The sequence below is a fragment of the Lissotriton vulgaris genome, chromosome 8, assembly GCF_964263255.1.
Source record: "Lissotriton vulgaris chromosome 8, aLisVul1.2, whole genome shotgun sequence".
NCBI classification, from domain to species: domain Eukaryota; kingdom Metazoa; phylum Chordata; class Amphibia; order Caudata; family Salamandridae; genus Lissotriton; species Lissotriton vulgaris.
Genome location: NC_141696.1, coordinates 1,388,632,335 through 1,388,655,988, shown reverse-complemented (window position 1 = coordinate 1,388,655,988; position 23,654 = coordinate 1,388,632,335). Strand labels below are relative to the sequence as shown.

General features: G+C 43.9%; 1 protein-coding gene across 2 annotated transcripts in view; it reads right to left on the bottom strand.

Annotated features, from left to right (window-relative positions):
- Positions 1–23,654, bottom strand: part of CHAF1B (chromatin assembly factor 1 subunit B) — a 337,605-nt gene that overhangs the window by 177,102 nt on the left and 136,849 nt on the right. The gene's annotated exons all lie outside the window — the stretch shown is intronic.

Sequence of the window (23,654 nt, the reverse complement as noted above, 5' to 3'; positions counted from 1 at the left end):
ACGTGGCTGCAGAGACAAGCGTCCATCTTCACCTGATCGTGACGACGACATCTGGTTCCACTCCTGGTTCCACTCCAGTCACTGGCTAGTGACTTTGAACATTGTCCCCTCTGCTTTCAGGTTCTTCTCTTCACTGATCCACCCTTGGATCACACCGGACATCTTCCTCCTGACCGCCTGAAGCATCTTTTCCTCCAGGCTCCATAGACTTCAACGCCGGAACCCGACACAACTTTGCACCTATGCACCCGCAGGCTGTGGGTGAGGTAACACAAGCATTTTGGTGCTCAAGGGTAGCTTGACTCTCCCAGGGTCCAGTTCCACAGTTGTTTTAGTCCTATCTAGTCAGGGACGTCCGTACTCACCTTTTCTTTAAACTGTACTGTCCATAGTCGATTGTACGCATCTCGCGTGTGAGTTCACACTCTGCACACGCGTTCCGTGGGCCTCCTATTACTTACCTCCAGTTAGTATAGCGTGGTCCCAGCGATCCTACAGCCTCTGGACTTTCGCATTCCATTTATTTAGTATATGGTTTGTTGCGCCCCTCAGGCGTTCTTGTAAATACTGTGCGAACTCGTATTTCCTTTCAAGTATTGTCATGTGCTTAAGCCCTCTGACCTCATAAAGAGTTCAGAGGTGTATGTTAGTTAATAAATATCTGTTTATTTTTATAACAACCTGTGTGGTGTCCTTTCACTTGGTATTAAAGGGGTTATATGCGGTAAAACAGCTGGCTTCACATGCCATTCAGAGTTTAGCCTAAAGACTGCTTTTGTCCACGCTACTAGGAGAGCTGGTCTATAAGGTTGACTTACAGCCAATCACCATAAGGGTTGTTTGGACTGATACAAGGTGATCACTAGAACTAGTGAGCATGATATATCAGACCAACTTCTCACAGTAAGTATCAGTACAAACGCTCTTCCCTAACTGAGCTCTCGGATTCTTGCCATTACCCTGCAGACAATAGCGACCCTGATGGGGCACTATCCAAATCGGTGGAGAACTCTTCGCTCGCTGGTTAACACTCAGACCAACTCCATATCCAGTAATATCCCAACCACTATAGGGTTGCTTCTCATCTATCGGAATAGTTTCAACTGCATTAGTCCCTTTAACCATGTCGACTATGCCTCTTGCAACAGCACTATTCTTCGGGTTGTCCTTCGGTGAACGTAAGGGATAAACACTATGGGCATAGATAAACATCGTTCTGTAAGCCCAAATCGAACCATTCAAACTAAAAGGCAAAACCAAGTACGGAATACCCTTATCAGTCGTATGGAGCATTAGACCACAGATCCAACAGTTTGTCGTGTTCATCACTAACTGGTGTTGGTGCAAAAGTTGAATAAAGGAATTATTAGCAAATTCCAATCGTCTAACTACCTCATGTTCAGGCAAAGGGTGAAAAGAATGAGAAGAAATAGTGGGTGTAGGTGTAGGTTGCACAGTGGGAACAAATGTCACTTTAAAAGAGAAGGTCACATAACCGATTATGAATCTCATCAAACTCAATAGCAAAAATACACACGGTATTAGAAAACGTTTCTTTGAGATCAATTTACATATCTTCTTTCTAAAAATCATTGTCTGTGCAGGTCTCTCCAACTCGAAGAAATCCATCCTAAACTAAATAAACTGCTCGCGATGGTAGGGTGTTCTATGCTAAGGAATGCCTCAACCCAGGGCAACTCCCTTAGGCCAACCAGAACCCTCGACCTAGTGTCTCAGGCTTGCACTCCAAAGACTTTCGGCAACCGCGACCCTACAGCTGAACCCGGATGGCGGTTCGAAAAACAAAAATGAGTAGATCCTCGGTGGAGAGTTAACCTGCTAACAGAAAAATCATAAAAACTTTATTTGTGTTTTATTTGTCCATGACTCTCGGTCGCAAATTATAGCGGCTTCTTCCAGGCAATTCTTGATCTTTAAACAACAAATCAGGTTCAGTATTTTATTTTTATTTAGAAAGTTTTATATAGCGCAAACGTGACCCTTGGGTATCAGAGCGCTTCACAGCATATATAACAAGAGGTAGATTAGCAATACAGAGTACATATACATGAGGTAGATTAGACATACAGTTACATATCGTTATCATAGAGGGAATGAGGTAGGTAGTTATAGTTCCCTATATTAGGTGTGACCTGCGGCTACAATTCAACATAGCATTGCCCTACTGGACTGAGGTAGGTTAATTATGCTTTAAGTAATAGGCGTATCACACTGGTATGAGGTAGATTCGGTTAGTACAACAGGGGGATTACATAGTGCTAAGTTTTCAACCTGCGTCTATCCCCAATTTGGCATAAATGTTATAACTGTTCTTCGATATCCTCTTAACTTGAATGCTAAGATCCTGTGTAGACCGTACTGCCTTGGCTTTGATTGTACGATCTACTTCTAGCTCTCTGTGATCTAGCCTCTAGGTCGTTACTGCCTACTGGACATTGTTTCTAGTTTCCCTTCGATGCTCCGTGAAGGCCCTTTCAGCAGTGGTGGCGTTGAAGTCCGTACTTGACTATCCAAGGAACTTACTCATTAGAAAGCTCTTCGCTTCCTTTTTGAATGTAGTAGTGTTAGTAATTTTCCTGATATTCGGAGGGAGTGAGTTCCAGACTCTGGGGGCTGCCCCAGAGAACGCTCTGTCATAGGTTTTCTTCTTCCTGAATATGGGTGGCCTCAGCAACAGCTCCTTGGCACTTCTGGCAGGTCTGCAACCTCCCGATATCTCAATCTTCTGGGCCAGGTAACTCGGTGTTTTGTAGTGGAGTGCTTTGTGGGTGATACATGCCATTTTAAATTGGATTCTGGCTTCATATGGAAGCCAGTTTAACGCTTTTAGGTGAGGTGAAATATGGTCGAATTTCCTCGAGCCGGTATTGAGCCTTGCAGCTGTATTGAGGCATGCTTTTAGTGGTGCCGTGGACATTTTTGGTAGGCCTACTAAGGTTGTACATCCGTATTCAATCCTTGAGATAACTAAGGATTGAATAGCCAGTTTGAGGTCTGCCGACGAGATGAACGGTTTCACTTTCCTTAAGTAGTTCAAATGAAAGCGTGCACTTTGCCATTAGTTTGATGTGTGCTTTCATGTCTAGATTCTTATCCAAGGTGACTCCTAATGATTTTGCTGAGTCCACCAGCGTAGGGGTGCAGTTTAGTGCTGTGATCATTTTGGTCCACTCTATCGTCTCTGAATTGTTCTTTGGTGGTGAGATTAATAGGAATTCAGTTTTTTGAGCATTCAGCTTCAGATGATTACTGGTTAACCAATAAATTGTCTTTAAGGCCTCATTGATTAACTTGATGTCCTCTAGAGATGCTACTTTGATGTAAATCTGCGTGTCGTCCGCGTACATGTGAGAAGATACGTTTGCGTCTTGGAGGATTTCTGTCAGAGGTTCCATGTATAGGTTAAAGAGGGAAGGAGATAAGGTAGATCCTTGAGGGACCCCGATCAAGTTTGGACAGGAGGGGGATAAAGATTGGTTGACCAAGAATCTTTGCGATCTGTTCTGAAGGAAGGATTCAAACCATTTCAGTACCAGTCCTGACATTTCCATCCTTTTGTGGAGCCTGTCCAGTAGTTTATCATGATTTACTGTGTCAAAAGCGGACGATAGGTCTAGAAGGACCAGTAGGCATGTTCTATTAAGATAAAGGGCCTGTAAGGCGTCATCCGCAATATGAAGGATCGCTGTTTCCGTACTGTGTCCTGTTCTGAATCCTGATGGTCAGTTGTCCAATAGTCTGAAGTTTGTGATGTGTTGGCTTAGTTGATTTTGTTCGCATTTCTCGATTAGTTTGGCCAGTAATGGAATATTGGTAACTGGACGAAAGTTATTAAGATCCGCTGGGTCCGCTGTTGGTTTCTTGATGATCGGTGTAACTTGGCCTGCTTTCAGGCATTCTGGAAGGATCCCTTGCGATAGCGATGCGTTTATTATTTTTGTCCATATTGGGATGATGATGTGGTTTATATTTTGTAAACATTTGGTGGGGAGTGGATCATTGAAGTGGTTATTTGGTTTGATGTCCGCCAGTGTTTTGGCGATGGTATTCTGATCATATGTTTTGAAGGTGTCCCAATGCGCTTTGTTTTTAGTTTCCTCAAGGTCATTCGTCTGATTATTATTGTGCAGGCTGTGTGGTTGGATGAGTAGGTTGTTAGCTTCAGATTTGAGCTCTGTATCCAAAGAGGTGGCCTTGTCGGTGAAAAATTTAGCGAATACTTCACAGCTCAGAAGGGTTTTAGTAGTGTTCAATCGATTCGAAGGAGGCACAGCTTCTTGTAAACGATCATCACTTTGTCTCTCAGAGTTCGTACCAATCAGACGAGCATCGCTGAATGGCAAAAATCGTGGAACAGTTTCTGTTTCAGAGTCTGGAAGTCCTTCCTGGACCCACTTATATTACGGTAAGGGCAAAGGTGCTCGCTTACAGTGCACGCCGTGGATCCAGTTTCTTTTGCCTTGGACTCGAACCGCGGAGCGTGTCGACAGGAGCAATTGAAAGGGTCCTGTCCAGCGGGGCTGATCGTTCTTGCTCCGCTGAAAATTCTTCACGAACACCCACGCTCCAGGTTCAATAGGGTGGCTTGGATCTTCTGAAGCTTGTGGTAGGCTTTCATGCACCTGTTGGTGTAAAACACGCAATGTAGTCGTCAATTCGCACAAATAGTCAAGCAACACAGGATACTCTATTTCGCTAAACTTGGCTGGTCTCTGCACACCCCAAATATTCGCTGGGCGACCAAAGACCACCTCATACGGACTCAGACCCATTCTCGAATGCACAGTCATTCTTGTGGACAAAAGCGCTAAAGGCAAAGCATCTGGCCATTGTAAACCAGTACTCGCTTGGATTTTGGCTAACTTAAGCTTTAAGGTGCCATTATAGCACTCGACTAAACCAGCTGATTGGGGGTGATTTGCAGGCTGGAACTTCTGCCGGATTCCTAGTCCCTCACACACTCTCCTCATGACTTGAGCCACAAATTCACTCCCATTGTCACTCCAGATAATTCTCGGCATTCCGAACCTAGGGAAAAATTCTTTTATCAGCACTTTCGCTGTGGACAGGACAGTATTGTCCTTAAGGGGATAAGCTTCTACCCATCTAGAAAAGGAGAAAACAACCACTAAAACATATTTCAAGTTGTTGCATCTCTCCATATGGATACAATCTAGCTGCAAAGCCTCGAACGGATACGTAGGAGGAGCAAAATGACCAGCTGGTGTTGGGAGTTCCCTTACCAGGATTATACATCAAGCACACCATACAGTTTCTAACCAAGTTCTCTGCACATTTTGGAATTCCAGCTTTCTGCCAGACCGGAGCCAACAACTTGCAAATCCCTTTCACGCTAATATGTGCCATGCCATGAGCCATTGTAACAACCGGAAGCGCATACGCGGTAGGCAACAACCATCTTTGATGCTCAGACAAATCAGTCCAACAACCATCCGAATCCAATCTACCCTTGCTTTCTCTCCATTCATTCAACTCTTTCTCTGTAGCTTCAGCTTGAATGGATTTCACACTCTCAATCGTATCTTCACACATACTCTTCTCTGGAACCCATCTCGCCGGACCCGCAACATACATTCGGCTCATCACATTTCTCGCAGTTTCTTTCGCAACTTCATCTGCAAACGCATTTCCGCGACCAACATCATCCGTAACTTTCTTATGGACACTGCATTTTACGATCGCTACTTGTAATGGCAAAGTAAGTGATTCAAGAAGTTCATTCACCAACTGTCCATGCTGGATCTTCGTCCCATGCGAAGTCAAGAACCCACATTCACGCCACAAACGTCCAAAGCTATGAGCCACGCCAAAGGAATAGTGGAAATTGCAAACACAACAAGTGATGGACAGAATGTGGATCAATGTCACACACTCACCCCAGTCCAAGGATCTGGGCCTAAATCCATCGTTATTTTGCACTCCACACCACCCTGGGTTAGACAATGGCGATATGCAAATCAGCGCTCACCCTGAGCCTCATGGGAACAGTCCAGTCCGAACTACAAAAGCCATGTCCTTCCCAGAACGGAATCAAGCATCCGAGGACCGGGCCGGGCTGATGAGAAGTGTTACCTCGAAACCGGTCCGGTCCTCGGATGCTTGATTCCGTTCTGGGAAGGACATGGCTTTTGTAGTTCGGACTGGACTGTTCCCATGGGGCAACAGGGTCAGAGCTGATTTGCATATCGCCATTGTCTAACCCAGGGTGGTGTGGAGTGCAAAAAAACGATGGATTTGGGCCCAGATCCTTTGACTGGGGGAATGTGTGACATTGATCCACATTCGGTCCATCACTTGTTGTTTTTGCAATTGCCGCCCTAAGTGCGCTGGGGATGCCCAGACGTGGGTCCCAGGCACTCCACACCACTTGGAGTCAAGCTAGCCGGGCTGATGAGAGGTGTTACCTCGAAACCGGTCCGGTCCTCGGATGCTTGATTCCGTTATGGGAAGGACATGGCTTTTGTAGTTCGGACTGGACTGTTCCAATGGGGCAACAGGGTCAGAGCTGATTTGCATATCGCCATTGTCTAACCCAGGGTGGTGTGGAGTGCAAAAAAACGATGGATTTGGGCCAAGATCTTTTGACTGGGGGAATGTGTGACATTGATCCACATTCGGTCCATCACTTGTTGTTTTTGCAAAGGAATAGTGGCCATCAGTATACACATTCACTCGTTTTCCTTTCGCCAACACACATGCTCTCGTTAATGCAATCAACTCTGCTGCTTGTGCTGAATTATGTGGAATACGTGCAGCTTCAACAATCGTATGCAAAGTCGTAACAGCATATGCCGCAGTCGTATCACCATTCGGCAACATAAAAAATGAACCATCAACCCACAAAGTACCATCACATTCTGGAAGAGGAGTGTCTCTAAGGTCTACTCTCCCTTTCGTTTCTTCTTCAGTTCTCAGAAAACAATCATGTTTATCTTCAATATCATCATCTGTCTCAACTGAAATTGGCAACAACGTGGCTGGATTCAACGTGTTGCATCGTTTAATGTGCACATGACTCGCTAACAACGTCAACTCGTAACCCGACAACCGAGCACTAGTTAAATGCTGTGTCTTCGTACGGTTCAACAAGGTATCCACTGCATGTGGAACCATAACCACTAACGTGTTGTCCATCACTAAACCAGCAGACTGTCGAATTGAAACAGCCGCTGCGGCTCTCAAGCAACTCAGCATCGCTCTAGCTACCGGATCTAAAGTCGACGAAAAGTTCGCACATGGGCGTTGCTTATCGCCGAACTGCTGAGTCAAGACTGACAATGCACATCCCTCTCTCTCGTGGACATACAATGTGAAAGGCTTACTGTAGTCTGGAGTACCCAACACAGGAGCCGAACACAACGCATTGCGTAATTCAGAAAAGCTCTTCTGACATTCATCAGTCCAAGGAATAGGATTCGGAGTATCCTTAACAGTAAGAGCTATCAAAGGCTTCGCTAACAAAAAATTAGGAATCCACTGTCTACAGTACGACGTAAAACCCAAAAACGCTCGTACTTCTCTCTGTGTCGTAGGCACACTCATTTTCGCAATAGCTTGAATTCTCTCTGGGGTCAGTTTCCTTCCCTCCTTTGATTAGGTGACCTAAGAAGGTTACTTCTTGTCGACAATATTGCAACTTGGAGAGAGAAACTTTGTGATGACAATCAGTCAAGTGGCGTAGTAATGACAAAGTGGCTTCCCTACAAATCTCTTCAGTATCAGCGGCCACTAGCAAATCATCAACATATTGAATAAGGGCTGCAACATCAGGTAAAACTAACAGATCAAGTTGTGTTTTCAAAGCTTGACTATAGATCGATGGACTCTCACAATAGCCTTGAGGAGCGCGCTTAAAGTGGAAACTGCGTCCTCCTAAAGAGAATCCAAAAATATCCCTACTCTCTATGGCAATCGTGATGCTGAAGAAAGCATTCTTCAAGTCAATCACCGAAAACCACGTGGCTGTCGCCGGGATCAAAGTCAACAAGGCGGTGATATCAGGCACAACAGGAAATTGTGGAACAACAATTTTGTTCACTTCGCGAAGATCAATGACAAACCTATATACAGGAGGCTGTGAAGAATCAGTTCTCTTCAGAACAGGCAGAACGGGACTATTGCACACATTACCTCTCGTTCCTCAATAACACCCTTTTCGATCAGATCGTAAATGATCGCTAAAAGTGCACGCTCACCATCACTCGAGATTCTGTATTGTGGAATGCGCGGTAACTTAGCATTCGCCTTCAGTGTCACAACATACGGGGGAATTTCCAGTACGCCTACATCATTCGGACCAGTAGCCCACAATGAATCTGGTAAAAAAGGCAATTCAGATGGAAGACTATCTTTCGATATATACATCGGAGAGATCACTCTCTCACCCAAAGTAAGATGTACTCCTAACGGAGAACAATACAGTGTCGCACACAATTTCTTCAATAAATCCAAACCCAACAGATTCTCATTACAACCTGTAGTCAAAAGAAGGGGTGCTTCGATCTTACATGGTCCAACAGAAAGAGACAATGGAGCAGAAATCTGATTTGTAACGGGGGCGCCAGAAAAACCTACAGACACATTATCAAGGCCAGACAAAGGTGCGCCAGGGAGTTTAGAGTGCATAATAGAACTCTTTGTAGCACCAGTATCTAGCAGAAAAGGTTCTGACACACCTGATGCAATTACTTCAACATAGGGTCCACTCGGATCTACTGGAACTGAAACAACTCCCTCTCTTTGTCCATGGCTGTCCTAACAATCATTACCATTTACTTCGTCACCTTCAATATAGTAATCATCCATATAGTGCTGTGCTGTCCTACCAGACAAACCTTGCTGCTGATCAAAACTATCCATATAGTACTGTGCTGTCCTACCAGACAAACCTTGCTGCTGATCAAAACTATTCATCGAGTTCTGTGGAGGCAAAGGACGTACGTTCTGTCCGCGACCTCTACCTCTAGGCACTTGTTGAGCACCTCGACCTCGTACACCAGAAACACCATTCGTGCGCTGCAACAAAACCGGACAACTATTCTTGTAATGACCCTCTTCTTTGCAATACGCACACTGATTAGGACCATACAGAAAACGCTGTTGAGAAGACTTGTTTCTTTGCGAGTTTCTCGAATATTGCGGAGGTTGTTGATAATCACGTTGACTATTAGTACGGGGTGGATAAGCTGGTTGTAGAAGAACTTTAGTCTTCAATTCCTTAGTCTTCTTATCCGCTTTCTCTAACTCATCTTTACGCCTATTTTCGTAGTAATGGGCCGTAGCTAAAATCTGTGCTGACGTGGAAACAGCCCAAGAACTGTCGGAATCCTTCAACTTAGTGCACAACTCGGGAAGCAAATTATGCACGAATTTGACAACAAACAATCTGTGGCCACCCTCGGTAGCCATATCCTGACCACTATGATCTACAAAAGTTTCTTCAAACCGCGTAAAGAAATCAGACACAGTCTCGTCTTTCTTCTGCTTACATGCAGACAACTTGTCCCAATTAACACGCACTTCTGGCATCAAAGTCTTCATGAAATTAATAATCCTACCAGGGAGTTGAGAGCAATTAGATCTTCAGGCTTAGCACCTCCAACTGGTCTATCATTCGCAGCAACAATATTAACCCAGGTATCACCCAATTCATTATCATGATCCGTATGTCGAATCACATTCCAGATAGGCTGTGGAACAACATTGCCAAACAACATGTCTATGTCTGCTAAATTCATGATGCACGAACCCACAGTTTGAGTGAGCTCTTTATAATATCCCGCCAGATTTTTGCGCGGATCAGGTAAAGTCTGCTTAAGCGCTTGGACTTCAGCACGTTTCCAAGGAACATGTACCCATACTCGCTGAAAGTGCGCATCAACAGGTGGAACAGCATTTGCATCAGCAGGTCTCCAAACTGGAGGAACCTTGCGCATCGGATACTGACGCGCTTTTCTCCTAACTGACGAATCAGACTCAAACAATCGCTCAGAAGGAGTATTATTACGAAACGACAACAACGTCGACACCGCTCTCTCAATGTCGAGAAGACTCACAATCGTCCCTTTCGCAAACTCGGAACGCACTCGATCTAATTCTTCAGGCGCTTTACCCACTTTGTCCATCCATTGTTCATGGAGGAACACACACATTTCAAAAACGTATCGTTGCATTGGTGCTTTCCATTGTCGGAAAACATCCATAATACCTTCAAGATCATACTGGGAAGTGTACGTAACCCATCTACGTGCCATGTGATCCAAAACTACACGCTCATCTGTGTCAGGCAATTGACTACGTGATTGTCTATCCTCATGCACTGGAGACATTCCCAATTGTCCCAACAAAGCAGTCAGAAAACCAGAAAAAGCAGCAGTCATTCGCTGCCTAGTAGAAGGAGAAGATGGAAGAATAAGGGAAGACGGAACAATAGTAGAAGAATCCAGAGTCGGAGCAGAAGGAGTATTAGAAACAGGCGTAGAAGTAGCAGACAAATGGGAAGGCAAAGTTGGCGGCCCGAGGAGGCTGCGCCAAAGGAACAGTAGCCAACGGAAAAGGAGCTGGCTGTGGAGGAATTACGGGCGGCACAACAATCGGATGTTGCACAGCCACAACTGGTGGCAGTGGTGCCGTAGCACTCTGTGCATAAGGGGGTGGCGAACTCAATAGATGCGACATCAAAGGATCTTTCGCAAGATCTTTCTTTTCTTCCTGCTCTTTAGGCGGCAAAACTGAGTAGCATCTATCCACCGCTAACTTCTTCACCCTAAGCATCTGTTCGTTCTCTTGCTCTTACTCATTATCCCTAAACGCAACAGCAGCTTGTACCATTGACATACCTCGTTCTCGTTTATTCTTCTTCGTTAATTTAATTTTTCTTTTGGCTTCTTTGCACCATATGCGGAAAGAGTCAAACATTGCCGGCCGGGCTTTCTTCTTGAACAGCTTTTCTTCGATATTATCTAAAATCTCACTTTCAAAGCTACCGTAACGGGGCCACTGTAAGACACCGTCTTTTTTCGTATACTTTACCCAGATCTCATTGTAGCTAATGGGACCCACACCATGCTTCACGTATAATTCATATGTAGGAGTTCCAATTGGAGGAACCGGACACGAATCCTCTAACCAGGAATCCTTAGAAAACCACAACCAAATATCCTTCCAAGTCTGCTAAGACCAGGCATCTTGCTCACTAGTCTAGCTTCAAACAACAAGGGAAATCTCAAAACGATAGTTTCGCGAATACACGAGTCCCTTGGCTTTGGGGCCTGCAGGTACCAAATCAAAGCGATCCACTAAAGGGATACCAAAAACAAACTAAGGACTAGGAGACGCTCCACTCATACTTAACTAAAATGTCGATGGGGTCACCAGAAGACCAGTCAATCGTCTCGCTCTACAAACGTCTAAGGCTCAAAGACAGGGCGACAGTCAGGGCAGCAGTCCTTCGTAGCCATCGGAAAGCGGGGAACCTCGCAGCAAAGACTTTCAGACCTTGCCGACATACAGGGGTCGATGAAGTGGTAGGCCTTCCTCCAGAATTTTCACACGAAGCTCCTCGCGATCTTCGGGCTTGGACCGGTACAGCTGAAGTCGCCCACGTTGGGCGCCAACTGAAGGACCGGGTTTTTAGAACCCAGCGGCGTCAGGGAGAATGCCCGATGCCTTAGAGTTCCCCTGCCTTGGCAAACAGACACGGGATACTTCTTGATGACGTCGCAGACCAAAGTTTATTGGCTGCAACCAGGAACAGAGATCTACGAAGCACACACGGGTGTTTCGCTAGAGACTGCACAAATTCAATGAGCGGAGCATGGTCTTTTATGCCAAAAATGAAGCCTCAGGCAACATTCAAAATTAGCATTGGGTACATACAAACTGACCAATGACAGTGTGACAATTCAAAAGTAGCGTATGACTACAATCTTACTTTCCGGTGTCCAGCCCACCTGAAATGACGAAGCACATTCCAATAACTCGTTCCGTCAGGCCGGACAAACCCATCATAAAACCCTCAACCCAAATCAGTGATTATGTCGTAAAGGAAGGAACAGAAACAGATTGGAAGCAAGATAGAAAGGTGGGAGCAGTGTACTATAAACTCTGGCATGTCCTACCCTTTGATCTTTATCTGACCAGCTGCTTAACCCCTTCGATGCGGGTGACAATGCCAGCTCGTCATGGGCGTTACCTGCACTGCGCGCATGACGAGCTGGCTTTGTCATGTTACCCGCGATTTTTAAATTTCAGCGCGCAGTGGGAAAACCCGCTAGTGCGCATGCGATTAACAAGGAACTGGCTCAGCGAAGTCAGCCTCGGGCAAGGAGTCAGTTCGGCCAGGTCATTCAGAAGTCAGCTAAGGCATACGTGTCTCAAGGACTTGTTCGGCCGCAGTCTTCGGCCTATGTGAGGGCAACCATACAAAATGGCTGCCGTACACAAAGGTTCAAACGAAATCCCTAAATACGTAGTGTTCTCATAGATCGATTCATGCGAAAACACTTGTACACGCTACACTCGTCATTTGCGGTCTGCTGACACCTAAATCGTCTATTTCCGACGACCTTTATTGAACGGGTTCGGAACCACCGAACCAGACCCACAAACTCACGGGACTACAACATGAGAAACAATCAGAGTTGGAAGGTCTTCCAAGAGTAGGGTGGAGGTCCAGATTCTTAAAATAATAGATTTGTGAATTAATTACTAGCACTTTACTTTCACTTTAATTTATACTTTTTTCTCCTGTAGTGTAGTTCCTATATTCCCAATAGGCTCTGCGCATTGGAATAATATAAACAGCATTGTAGACGTAGGACTGAGGTCATCTAAGTCTCTACTGACTATATTAGACTTAAGGTTTGCCAGCTAGCTCAGAGGTCACTGGAAACTTTCTCGAATAAACGAGGAGTTTAACCTCACTGGATAGACCAGAAGGGATTAGCTTCTGACAACCATAAAACATGACAACTTTGCTCCCTCAGAATAAGAGTATCTCTAGAGTCGTGTGAAAACAATAGACCGCTATTTCACTCAGTCAATTGTGCATACTTAGTTTCACCAGAGTGCAGAGAAATAGAGAGACGGGCGTTTTCAATAAAAGGTGTTATTTTATTGAGCAGTCTTCTTTCTCATGCAAGAGAAATGAATTGCCATAATTGCAATACTCAAAGTAAAGTGCGTACAGTAAAAGGAGTATTATGAAATACTGTAAAAGCATTGATATGGTTTCTTAGCCATAAGATACTTTAAAATGGATAAAACATATACATACATATATACATTGACTAACGTGCTCAACTGGTGCTTCTAAACACGCCTACACCGGTGTATCCGACCTAAGCCCAAACGTGGGAAGGAGTAAGTAGCAGTTTAAGTTAAGTTGGTTTTGCCAAGAATCTGAATCAAGAATTCTCTTTAAGGGTTTAGTCAGCTCCGTACCTTGGTAATAGAAAGCAGGAGGCCTGGTATCTCTCCTTCAGGACTCTATATCCCAGCAGCCCGCGAAGGCGGCTGAACACCATAGCTGGATTTCTCGGCAGGAGAAAAGACAGCGTCTCTTTCAGTGCGTCAAACAGGAGGGCGGCGTCCGTGGGCTCTCGCATCAGCTGGGCTCTCGGGCAAATAGATAGTCGCTCTGCTCCAAAACCAGCACTGTGTGTTTGCTTAAGGCAACGTTGGTATATTTATACCTGAAAGGTGCCGGGTTTGACGCAAGGTGGGACATAAGACGTCAATAAAGAGGTCACTAAGAACTGGCCGTTCTTACAGTGCTCACAGGAGTTCTATGACAAATCAAAACAAAAGCCATGGGGATTTCCCAGGTTGCTGGAGGTTTTGGTTTGTTTAGAGAACTCGTTGTACTTTCTAGGGTCCGGGGAAGTAGCCTTGCTTAATGTGTACAGCATGGGCTACGACTAATATGGATATGATTCCTATGCCTTTATGAGGATATTATTTATTATAACCACACAAGGGCATAAAATATGAATATCGAATTAGTATCCTAGATAGAAATACAATACCCACTCCACAATCTAATGTCCCTCATTACTAAAACTAAGCAATAGTAAACATATAATGGTGCATGTGTTTTCCAACCCACCCCAAAATACATAACTTGCATTTGAAATGGTATATGGTAAATGCACGAAAAGGATTATTGGTACTGTACGCTTTTCAAGCAGTGGTTTCATTCAGTTAAAAAAAAAATGCATATATATATCTGCTGAATGAATTGCGAAAATTACACATGAAATGGCTCTAAATACAGAAAAGAAAGTCGAGACCATTCCATCACATATTTATACAGATTCTGTACTGTGCTAGAGGCTGAGGTAATATATTGTCTCTAGAGTTCCATAAATAGAAGCTCTGTTCTCTAAGAATAGTTCTACTTTAAGCAAAGTACATGTGCCAGGTAAATATTTTGGAAGTGGAAAAAAATATATATAAATTCGCTTTCAGGAGAAAAAAATAGTTCCAAATATTTTCAATAGCTTTTGTTTATCAAAGCTGAAGGCCGAATTCAGAGTTCAACGCTGTGTGCTTGTTGCTTAAAAATTATTATTTCTGTTCAGGGGAGAACATCATTTCAGACAGATTCGCAAAAAAGTGGTCTACGGTTTCAGGTGAAAGTTCGACCAAGTTTGAAAATGCTGCAACAGTGCAGTCGTGAGAATGATTGCTATCATCGATGTCAGGATCAGCAATGCTCACTGAAGGTTGTACCTGGGTGATGCTGCTCATCTCATACTTCACTGCCACATACTCGTAGTGGTGAAGTCTCAACGAATGCAGTAATCAGAATGGGTAGCCGCTGGGGACAGCACGATGCATGAGCCGTTACAGGACTTAGCAAAGTATCTGTATCCATTGGTACGGCTGATGGTAGTGTAAGACCGATATCAAACACTCATTCTTCTCCGCATGGCATACATCGAAGCACAGGTAAGATGCAATTTTGCCAGATAGGTCTGAATGAAAGAAACCAGGTAATATCCAGATCTCTTAGCCAGGCTAATCCGAGGACTTTAGTTATGCGGTCCCGATAGCGTATAGCTAGGATTGTTTCTTCCATTGTTGCAGGAGTCTTGTCTGTGACTTGGCTTGCCATATCGGAGCAGAAGGATCAAAAATAAAATTCCTGCTACGAGTCCCAAAAGTAGTGGTAGGCCGCCAAAGACAGAATGGACAAAATTGGGAAAGATGCCCAGAACTGCTTCGAAGGGTGTTAACAGTCCCGAAAAAAATTGTCTTAAATACATGTACGATGCCACTGGTATCAGACATTTAGGATTTGGCTCAGCATTTCTACGAAATGCACGGGGCAATTTGTTGATAAAAGGGAATGTATCTCTGCCGTTGTCCTTGCAATTTGCAGATCATACGTTTCTTTTGATGACGTTAAAGGCACAGTTGTCTGTAAAAGAACAGACTTCATTTTGCTTAAAGTATCAATTCGAATTGAAGAGATATTCAAGGAAGGCCAAATTGTCGTCTCCGTATCTGGAGTGCTTTTTGGATACAATACTTGCATACAGCAAGTGACCATGGAACTAACGCTCACGAGGCTTTCCCTGGCACCATGCCACAACAGCTGTGGTCATTTATTAGAATGTAACTCCCGTTAGAAAGTTGTCTAAAGAATGGCTCCATCTGTGTTGCAGGAGTGCCGTGCAGGTGACATGAAAGGTTATTTGAAGATCCTTAGCAGGCCCCATGCAAGTTAGTACCATGACAAAGAAGTGTACCGCCCAGTGATCTTCTACAATTGTTTCCACTAAGAAATACATTTCTTTTCTTTTCACTGTAACATGTGTGTGTATAAGGTAATTTCCATGATGACTTGATGTACCCTTTACCCAGCCTTTCATACTGGCCCGCTGGTATATACTCTTGGCAGTATTTAAATTGGAAACTTGTTATCGGGATTGTAATTATTCCGTGTATTATCCTTTCAATGACAGGTCATTCTGACATGGTCAATGGTAATCGCTCAAGTTTTTCAATGCTCAGAATCATATAGTCTGCTCCTTTTTGTGCCAAACTGATTTGTTTATCAGTAAGGTTAAAGATAGAAAATAATGACGTTGTGTTGATTAAACGCCATGGCACGTAGCCTGAATGCCGATTTTGCAACGTCCAGCCAAGCTGTACAATAGAAAGTAATTGGGACTGACCGTGTTGTAACATTAGTAAGTCCTGCTCTATTATATCAATAGCAGATGATACAATACTGTCCAGTGAATATGTTCTGGAGGACAGTCTTTAACCCATTGTCCACAACAGAAAGTGGATTTTCCAAATTAATACAATCAATTTCTCGTATTTTTTCTGCTGTTTCAATTTGCATTACTTTCCAAGCTTCGTTGTACGCAGCGTATATACCGGCCGGATGAAACGTTTTTGACACTGTTTGCGTGGTCCTATTATGAAATCACGCAAGTCAGCACTGTCTTTAAGTAAAGTCAAGTGTTGCTTAATTTCAGCCAGTGTGGATTTTTCTAGCCACTCAAGTCATAGTTTCCCTACACTGTATGTTGCAACTATCCCTGGATGTTGTCTCTGGGAGTATCTTGGGTCTGGCCTGGTCATTTTGAACCCCTGTATTTTGTTCAGGAATCCATCTTGACAGTTATTTGTGTCTGTGGGCCAGATCAACCATTTTTTCCAATCAAGATGTGTTCTGTTTTGGTGTAAAATATGGGATACGTCTATCTCCATATCAGTAGTGCTATTACTATTAGGTATGGGCTTTGGAATAGACGGTTTGTTTAAGTCTTTAATCTTAGCTAGGCCAAGACAAGTAGTCTGTTGAACGGTGTCATTCAAGATTATTATTTGTTCCGGGATCATGCAGGTTCTAAACAATGCTTCTAAACCTTGGACCTACCATTCTTTTGTACCCCAGATGGTTTTTGTTTCAATGTTCTTTTTCCAAAATTCAAAACCAAATGTAATCATTTTTTCATAAAATGTTTCAGAATAGATCAATTTTGTATTTGTCAACATTGTTTTTATGACTGTCTTATTTAACATTTTGAAATAAAACGTTTCTGCATCACTTGTGTTACCCTGAGAAGTATGGGAATTTCTCATAAAATGTTTGAGCTGCTTTTAGGTGGAGTTGCACAATGTTCCCATTGATTATAATTAAAAACATTTCTAGGTTGAGCAGATATATGCAAATAGTGATTGCCAAAGTGGTTATAACAATACAATTGTTCATAATTTGATGAACCCTGTAAATAATCATGTTCTGTGAATTTTGCTAACATAACTAAATCTGACATCATATCATTAATACTTTCAAAGTCCCAATCATCAGCGAAAGTACTTGGTTTTACAAAGTCACTCAATGAAACCTTGAACTGATGTGGATATTTCAAGAGCTCAACCGGGCCTTAGATTTCATAATCCGTTTTGTCCCATGCTACCCCACCGGGTATTTGATTGGCTGTGACATTCACTGATGATAGTTCTCTTTTCTCGATGTGAGATGACTTGTAAGGTTTTAAGACCAAGTTGATGTTCTGGCTTGCTGTGTACATTGTACTGTATTTTCCTTTAATGAATTTTCCCAAACAGAGAACCATGATGAGTCAAAGCAGGAGGAAATGTACACCTAACACAATCCATAATTCAATCCATGGAGAAATCAGATAGGTTTCTTTGAGTTGATGAAATTGTTCAATTACTTTGTTTTTGAAAGTTTTTGTTGCTGGCATTTCTTCAGGTTCGCTTGGATCTTCAGAGAAGTCGAAGTTGATGAAGTAGCCAGATGCAGTTCTGTCAATTGTTGGAATTACTTCCGAATTCATTTGCTTTTGGATTTTTCTTTGTTTCTTTTGCATTGTCTGCGGCTACATCGTTGTAGACCGGTGTTTCTTGACGAACTGTTGCAATTTGGGTTTCAAGAAACACAAGTTTCATGGCATTGTTCCATAGTCCTTTTTTATTCACTGCAGGTTCATCAAATGGGATTAGTCTCTCAGTTCGAACCTCTTGTATTGTAGCAAATTTTGGTACTCTGCTGCCACTGGGCCTACTACTTATTATCGGCCACATGATTGTGGTTTTACCAGGTCGATGGATACAACTCTGTTCTCCTTTTTACCAGCAAGGGGTGGTAGTATAATTGATCTTGTTCCGCTGACAGCTAAGACAGGTACTTTTTTTCCGTAAGAAGGCCCAAATTCCTTCTTCACCGCGATCTTCTCTCTGACCAGATCCCCAATCTTTGGAATCCAGACAGGTCTTGCTGGGACAGGTGGCTGATCTTCAGTGGCTGTTGGCTGTTTTAACTTTATGTTGCTCAGGTCTTTTCTTGTTTCATTCAAGTCCTGTAAAATAGCCAAACGGTCTTTGATATCAAAGTTTTTTTCTTTTACCAATGAAGTCTGACTATCAAGGTCCTGAATATGCATTCTAGAACCGAACAATAGTTCGTACGGACTTAAACCTTTTAGATAATTTCTTGGCAGATTAACAAGTCTACGTTGGACACTTGTTAAATGTTGGACCCACCTATCGCCCGAACCTAATACCCTCGCAGTTATAGATTGCTTTATGTCCCGGTTTTTTCTTTCCACTACCTCATTTCCCTCAGGATTGAAGGGACAAGAGTACCGCAATGCAATGCCCATGCTGGTCATGGCTTCCTTGTAAGCCATAGAGCTAAACGCAGGACCCTGGTCAGAATGTAGCATGCCAATTGCGTATGTGCCGATAAAGACTTGCAAATCTTTTATAACAGTTCTGGCGTCAGCCGAGCGCTGGTGTCTGCATTTTTAAGTGAATCTAGTCTTAATCACTAATGGGACGCATTTTTCCTGTTGGATTTTTGCGTATAGATAGCCTTAAGCTATCTAAAAGAATGGTCCTGGCAATACTACGGTCGGTTCGCCACTGCGATCTCTGTTGCAGTTTGGACAGCCCATTGCAAATTTGTAATGTTGCAGGCTCATCCCCGGCCACCAGTATTCTGATTGTAATTCTTTCTGAGATTCCTTGATCTCTTTGTGCCTTAGACCTTCACCCATGTGTGCGTCTGCTATTTTTTTTTTGTAAATCTGTTTATTACACAGAGTAGCAATCCAATCAGTACATACATTGAGTTATTCATTACATAAATGAAAAGCGTTCAATAATAAAGCCGATAGTGTGGTACAGCATAGTGGGATTGCAAACTGTCTGATGTACACATAGCGATAATACATTTTTGCTTTTTCAGAAAACTAGAAAGTATAAGATAAACCATAATGGAAATAAAGAAAAAGCGGTCATATAGGTATACATAATGATGGAGGACAGTAAAGTTGCGAGCAATATCGAGCAGACTAGTCAGCACAAAATCTTGACCTGAATATAGCAAGGCACATATCAAATGGATCATCATGTCTGTCAGTCCCAGATTCATCACTTATCAATTGGCACATAGAGGAGGTCAGTACTTCATGTTGAGAAAGGCAACACACAGAGCGGCCACGGAGAGCACACACAATATAACCCATGCTAACAGCCACATGGCCCAGTGATGTCAGTCAGGCATGCCACAGTACCAAACAGTGTCAGAAGTATTTGCCCAGCGTTGTAGTGACACTGCTTATTCCACCCCTGCAGGGTCAAAGGAATTGACAGATTGGGATTGCGTCTCCTGGGCTATTTTCGCAATGTATTTCCGGTATGGTCCCCAGATATCTAGCGGCCTAGAGGCAGTTGGAACCGTCTCAGCATAAATTCAACGCTGTTCATGTTGCAGAATGCCATGCTACGAAGCCAAGTGCGAACAGTGGGAGCACGCCTAGCACACCAGAGCAGCGCCACTTCACGCTTAGCTAAAAGGAAGCCAACGGATGCCAACTTCCTTAGTGGGCGCGGGAATTCGGCGACATAGCCAAGTAGCGCAATTTCAGGGGTAGGTTATAGAACCATTTCAAGCATCTCCCCTAAGACCCGATGCACCTGTAGCCAGTATGTGTGTAGTTTCGGACAAGTCCAGGAAAGATGGGAAAAGTCGGGCTGCTGGCCGTGGCATTTAGGGCAAGTGTGCGGTCTGCTCGGGTCAATTCTGTGAGCGGGTGCTGGAGTGTGGTATGCCCTCCTGAGGAATTTAAAATGTATAAGTTTGTGTCTGGCGTTAACGGACACATCTCTAGTGGTGGCACAGCACGCTGCCCACTGGTCGTCCGTGATTGGAATGCCCAGGTCGCCCTCCCAGTCAGCGCGCACCTTAGAGTCGAGCGAGGGAATTAAGGTCAGACACAGCTTGTATAGCCTAGATACTACATGCGCCCCAGTCTGGTGTTGTATTATGAATGTGAGCGCGGGGGTGTCATCAGAAGGGAGCGGGAATGTGGGGAACTCAGCTCTAAGCATCGAACGAAGTCGAGTCAGTGTGAATGAGTCCATGAAGGTCCTGTCAGTGAAGCGGGGATCTTCAGTGAGAGAAAAGGCATGCCCGTCCGGGAAAAGGTCACCTACAGTTTGTAGTTGGAATTTGGAAAGGGTGCGACGTACCACCAAGTCACCTGTGATGGGGAGCCAGTGGGGATTGGGCAATGGCAATGCAGGTGAATATAGCTTCTCAAGCAGCAAGAGACGTCGAAGTTTGTCCCAGGCCCAGCAAGTAGTGGACAAAGGATGTATGTCCTGTGGGTCCCGGGGAAGACCTTTAGGAAGGACGGAGGAGAGGGCCACAGGGAGCGCCAAGTCAGCCTCTGGTCGCAGATGGGGTATCCTGGCATCAGGGTGACACCAAGGGTACGCGTAAGCGCACTGCACCACCAAATAATACAAAAAGACATCTGGCACCCCAAAGCCACCTCGTTCGTAAGGGAGTGTTAGTGTTCGCCAGGACACGCGTGGGTTCCTCCCTCCCCATATCAAGCGCAGAAGGGAGGAGCGGAGTTGGGTGAAAAAAAATCTTGGTGAGGGTAATCGGTAGATTGTTAAACAGATACAAAAATCTGGGGAGAACAATCATTTTAATGATGGCAATCCGACCAGCCATAGACAGCGGGAGGCGAATCCAGCGCTCCGTATTGTCCTCTAAAAAATCCAGGGCGCCACCGTAATTCAGTCGGACAATGGAAACAGTGTCAAGGTGAACATGTATTCCCAAATATTTCACGGAATCCGTGCACCATTCCAAAGGGAACGAGCAGGTCCACTGTACGGTGGAGGGGGTGAGCGGGAAAATTACTGACTTATGGCCAATTTATTTTTAGACCCGAGTAGTCGCCAAAACGGGAAAGCTCCGTCAGCAGTGGCTCAAGGTTGGATTGGGGAGTGCGAACATACAGAACTGTGTCATCGGCATATAACTAGATCAGCAAGGGGCCGGTGCGAAACTGGAGACCACAGTGTAGATGTTTCTCCTGGAAATGTCGCACCAGGGGGTCCATCGCAATAACGAACAGTAGTGGGGATAGGGGACAGCCCTGCCGGGTGCCACGCGACAGTGTGAAATTTTCAGTGATAGTGCCATTGAAGCGTATACGGGCGGTGGGAGCAGAGTACAGCAACTCGACCGTAGCCACAAACATAGCAGGCATCCCCATTCTCCTCATAATAGACAGAAAAAGGGGGCCACTCCAGGGTGTCGAATGCTTTCTCCGCGTCCAGGAACACTGCTGCAGCTGGTGTGGAGGGTTCTATTCTGTGTCAGACCGAAAACAGTGTCCGAAGGTTCAGAGAAGTGGAGCGGTGTGGTACAAATCCGGACTGTGCCGGCGAAATTATAGTTTCCACTAGGAGCGCCAATCAAATTGCCAATGTGTGCGTCTGCTATTAATATGTTCGTGTTTGGAATTACTCTATCCCCCACTCCAGGGATTCGAGCAAAAGGAACGGAGTTTGCATCAATTATGTATGTATAATTGAGTGGATAGTTCACAGGTAATGATGCACAGTCGCCTTTTGAAGACGTTTTTATTGCTAGCATGGTTTCCCAGTCTATGTATTTTTCTGAACGCTTTTTTATGGCTACGGAAGCCGGTTGAGCGGCCTCCACTGTGGCTCGATAAGCCAATGAATTCCCTGCAACGTGAACGCCATCACGTTGATGACTCAGTGCGTGTATCACGTGAGTCTTTTGTAGTTCTTTCTGTAAAAGAACTACCTGTTCCCAAAGCTTCTTATGCTTTATTGTGGCACCTGTGTCATCTTTGTAATCATTTAAACCCAGTTCTGCATGTCCTTATCGTAAGACTTGACGCAGTAATGCGAATCGCACACTAATAGTGTGGGGAATTCACGATCGGCATTTTCGAGCGCCATCTTTAAAGATCTTATTTCAGCTCGCTGAGTTGAGCAGTTTAAGTGATTCAGTTTTGGTAATCATTGGTCTGAATTTACCAGAGCGCCAGCGACCTTTAACTATCGCGCACGCTGCGTTCTAGGATTTTTTCTCTAGATCGTAATGTTGTGCAAATCTGTCCATGTAGATTACACATGTGTACTGTTCGAGAGGCAGAATTTCTATTGGCAGAGGATATTCTTCTTCGTATTCTAGATCTTTCAGTTTTTTCATTTTTGGGTCAAAATAGTATTTCACGTCTTCTGCAGCAAAAGAATTTTCCCATTGTATCCATTTTGGATTTAATGCCACTGTTTTTAGATTGACTGGGCTTGTTAAAGCCTCAAAGACAGATTCTGCTGTTAAAACAGTTATCCTTCTGCCTTGGGCTAGGGCTCTTTCTTTTGCTACAGCAGTTTGAACCGCATTTACAATATTTTCAGTAAGACTGAATTTCATTTCAGCTTGTGTGTACAGATGTGATTTGTAAGATATAGGTACCGTTTCTCCCTCATTAGAGGTCAGGTACGTGAATCTGCATCTTCCTGGGATGTCTCTGATTACAAGGTTGCGTACGTTATCCCGTGTTAGCAATTTTGTTTTAGTTAACATGTCTGTTTGCAATGATCTTAAAGATGTGTGTTTTTGAGTTCAATTGATTGGTTTTAAATCAGGTTTTATTAATTCATAGAGAGGTTTAACCCTCTCCGCATAATTTAGAATACAAGTTTCTCCGAAATTCAGGAAACCTAGTATTGATTTAAGTTCTTCAGCGTTTTTGGTGCTTGGAGTACAGCGCACTTCTCTAAGAAGTTGTTTGCTAGGCTTTTGCCTTCACTTGATAATTCATATCCTAAAAATAGAACAGTTAGATGGGCAATTCGTGACTTTTTAAAGTTTAATTTGTAACCCTCAGCTGCGAACCCAAGTATTATGGTGTTCACTCTTTTCAAGTGCACCGCAAATGTTTTGCAACATGAGTTAAGGTGTCTGTAGTCCAATACTAGACGATATGAATCGTCTGGTTTGGAGACAGGAAACAAAGGATTGTTCATTTGTGAGGTGCATGTTTCAATCACCCCCTGGTATTCAAATTGATCTAAGATCTCCCTTACTTGTTTTTTAGCTTCTTGCTTAATTGGGGACTGCATTTGTGCAGTAGGTTGACATTTTAACTGGATTTTGTGAGGAAGAGAGACCTCATCCCATCCTACATGATTTTTATATAATGCAGGAGCTTGGGCTACTGCCCATTTTCTTGCATATATGGATTTTGTATGAATCTAAATGTGATTGAGAAGGCAGGCAT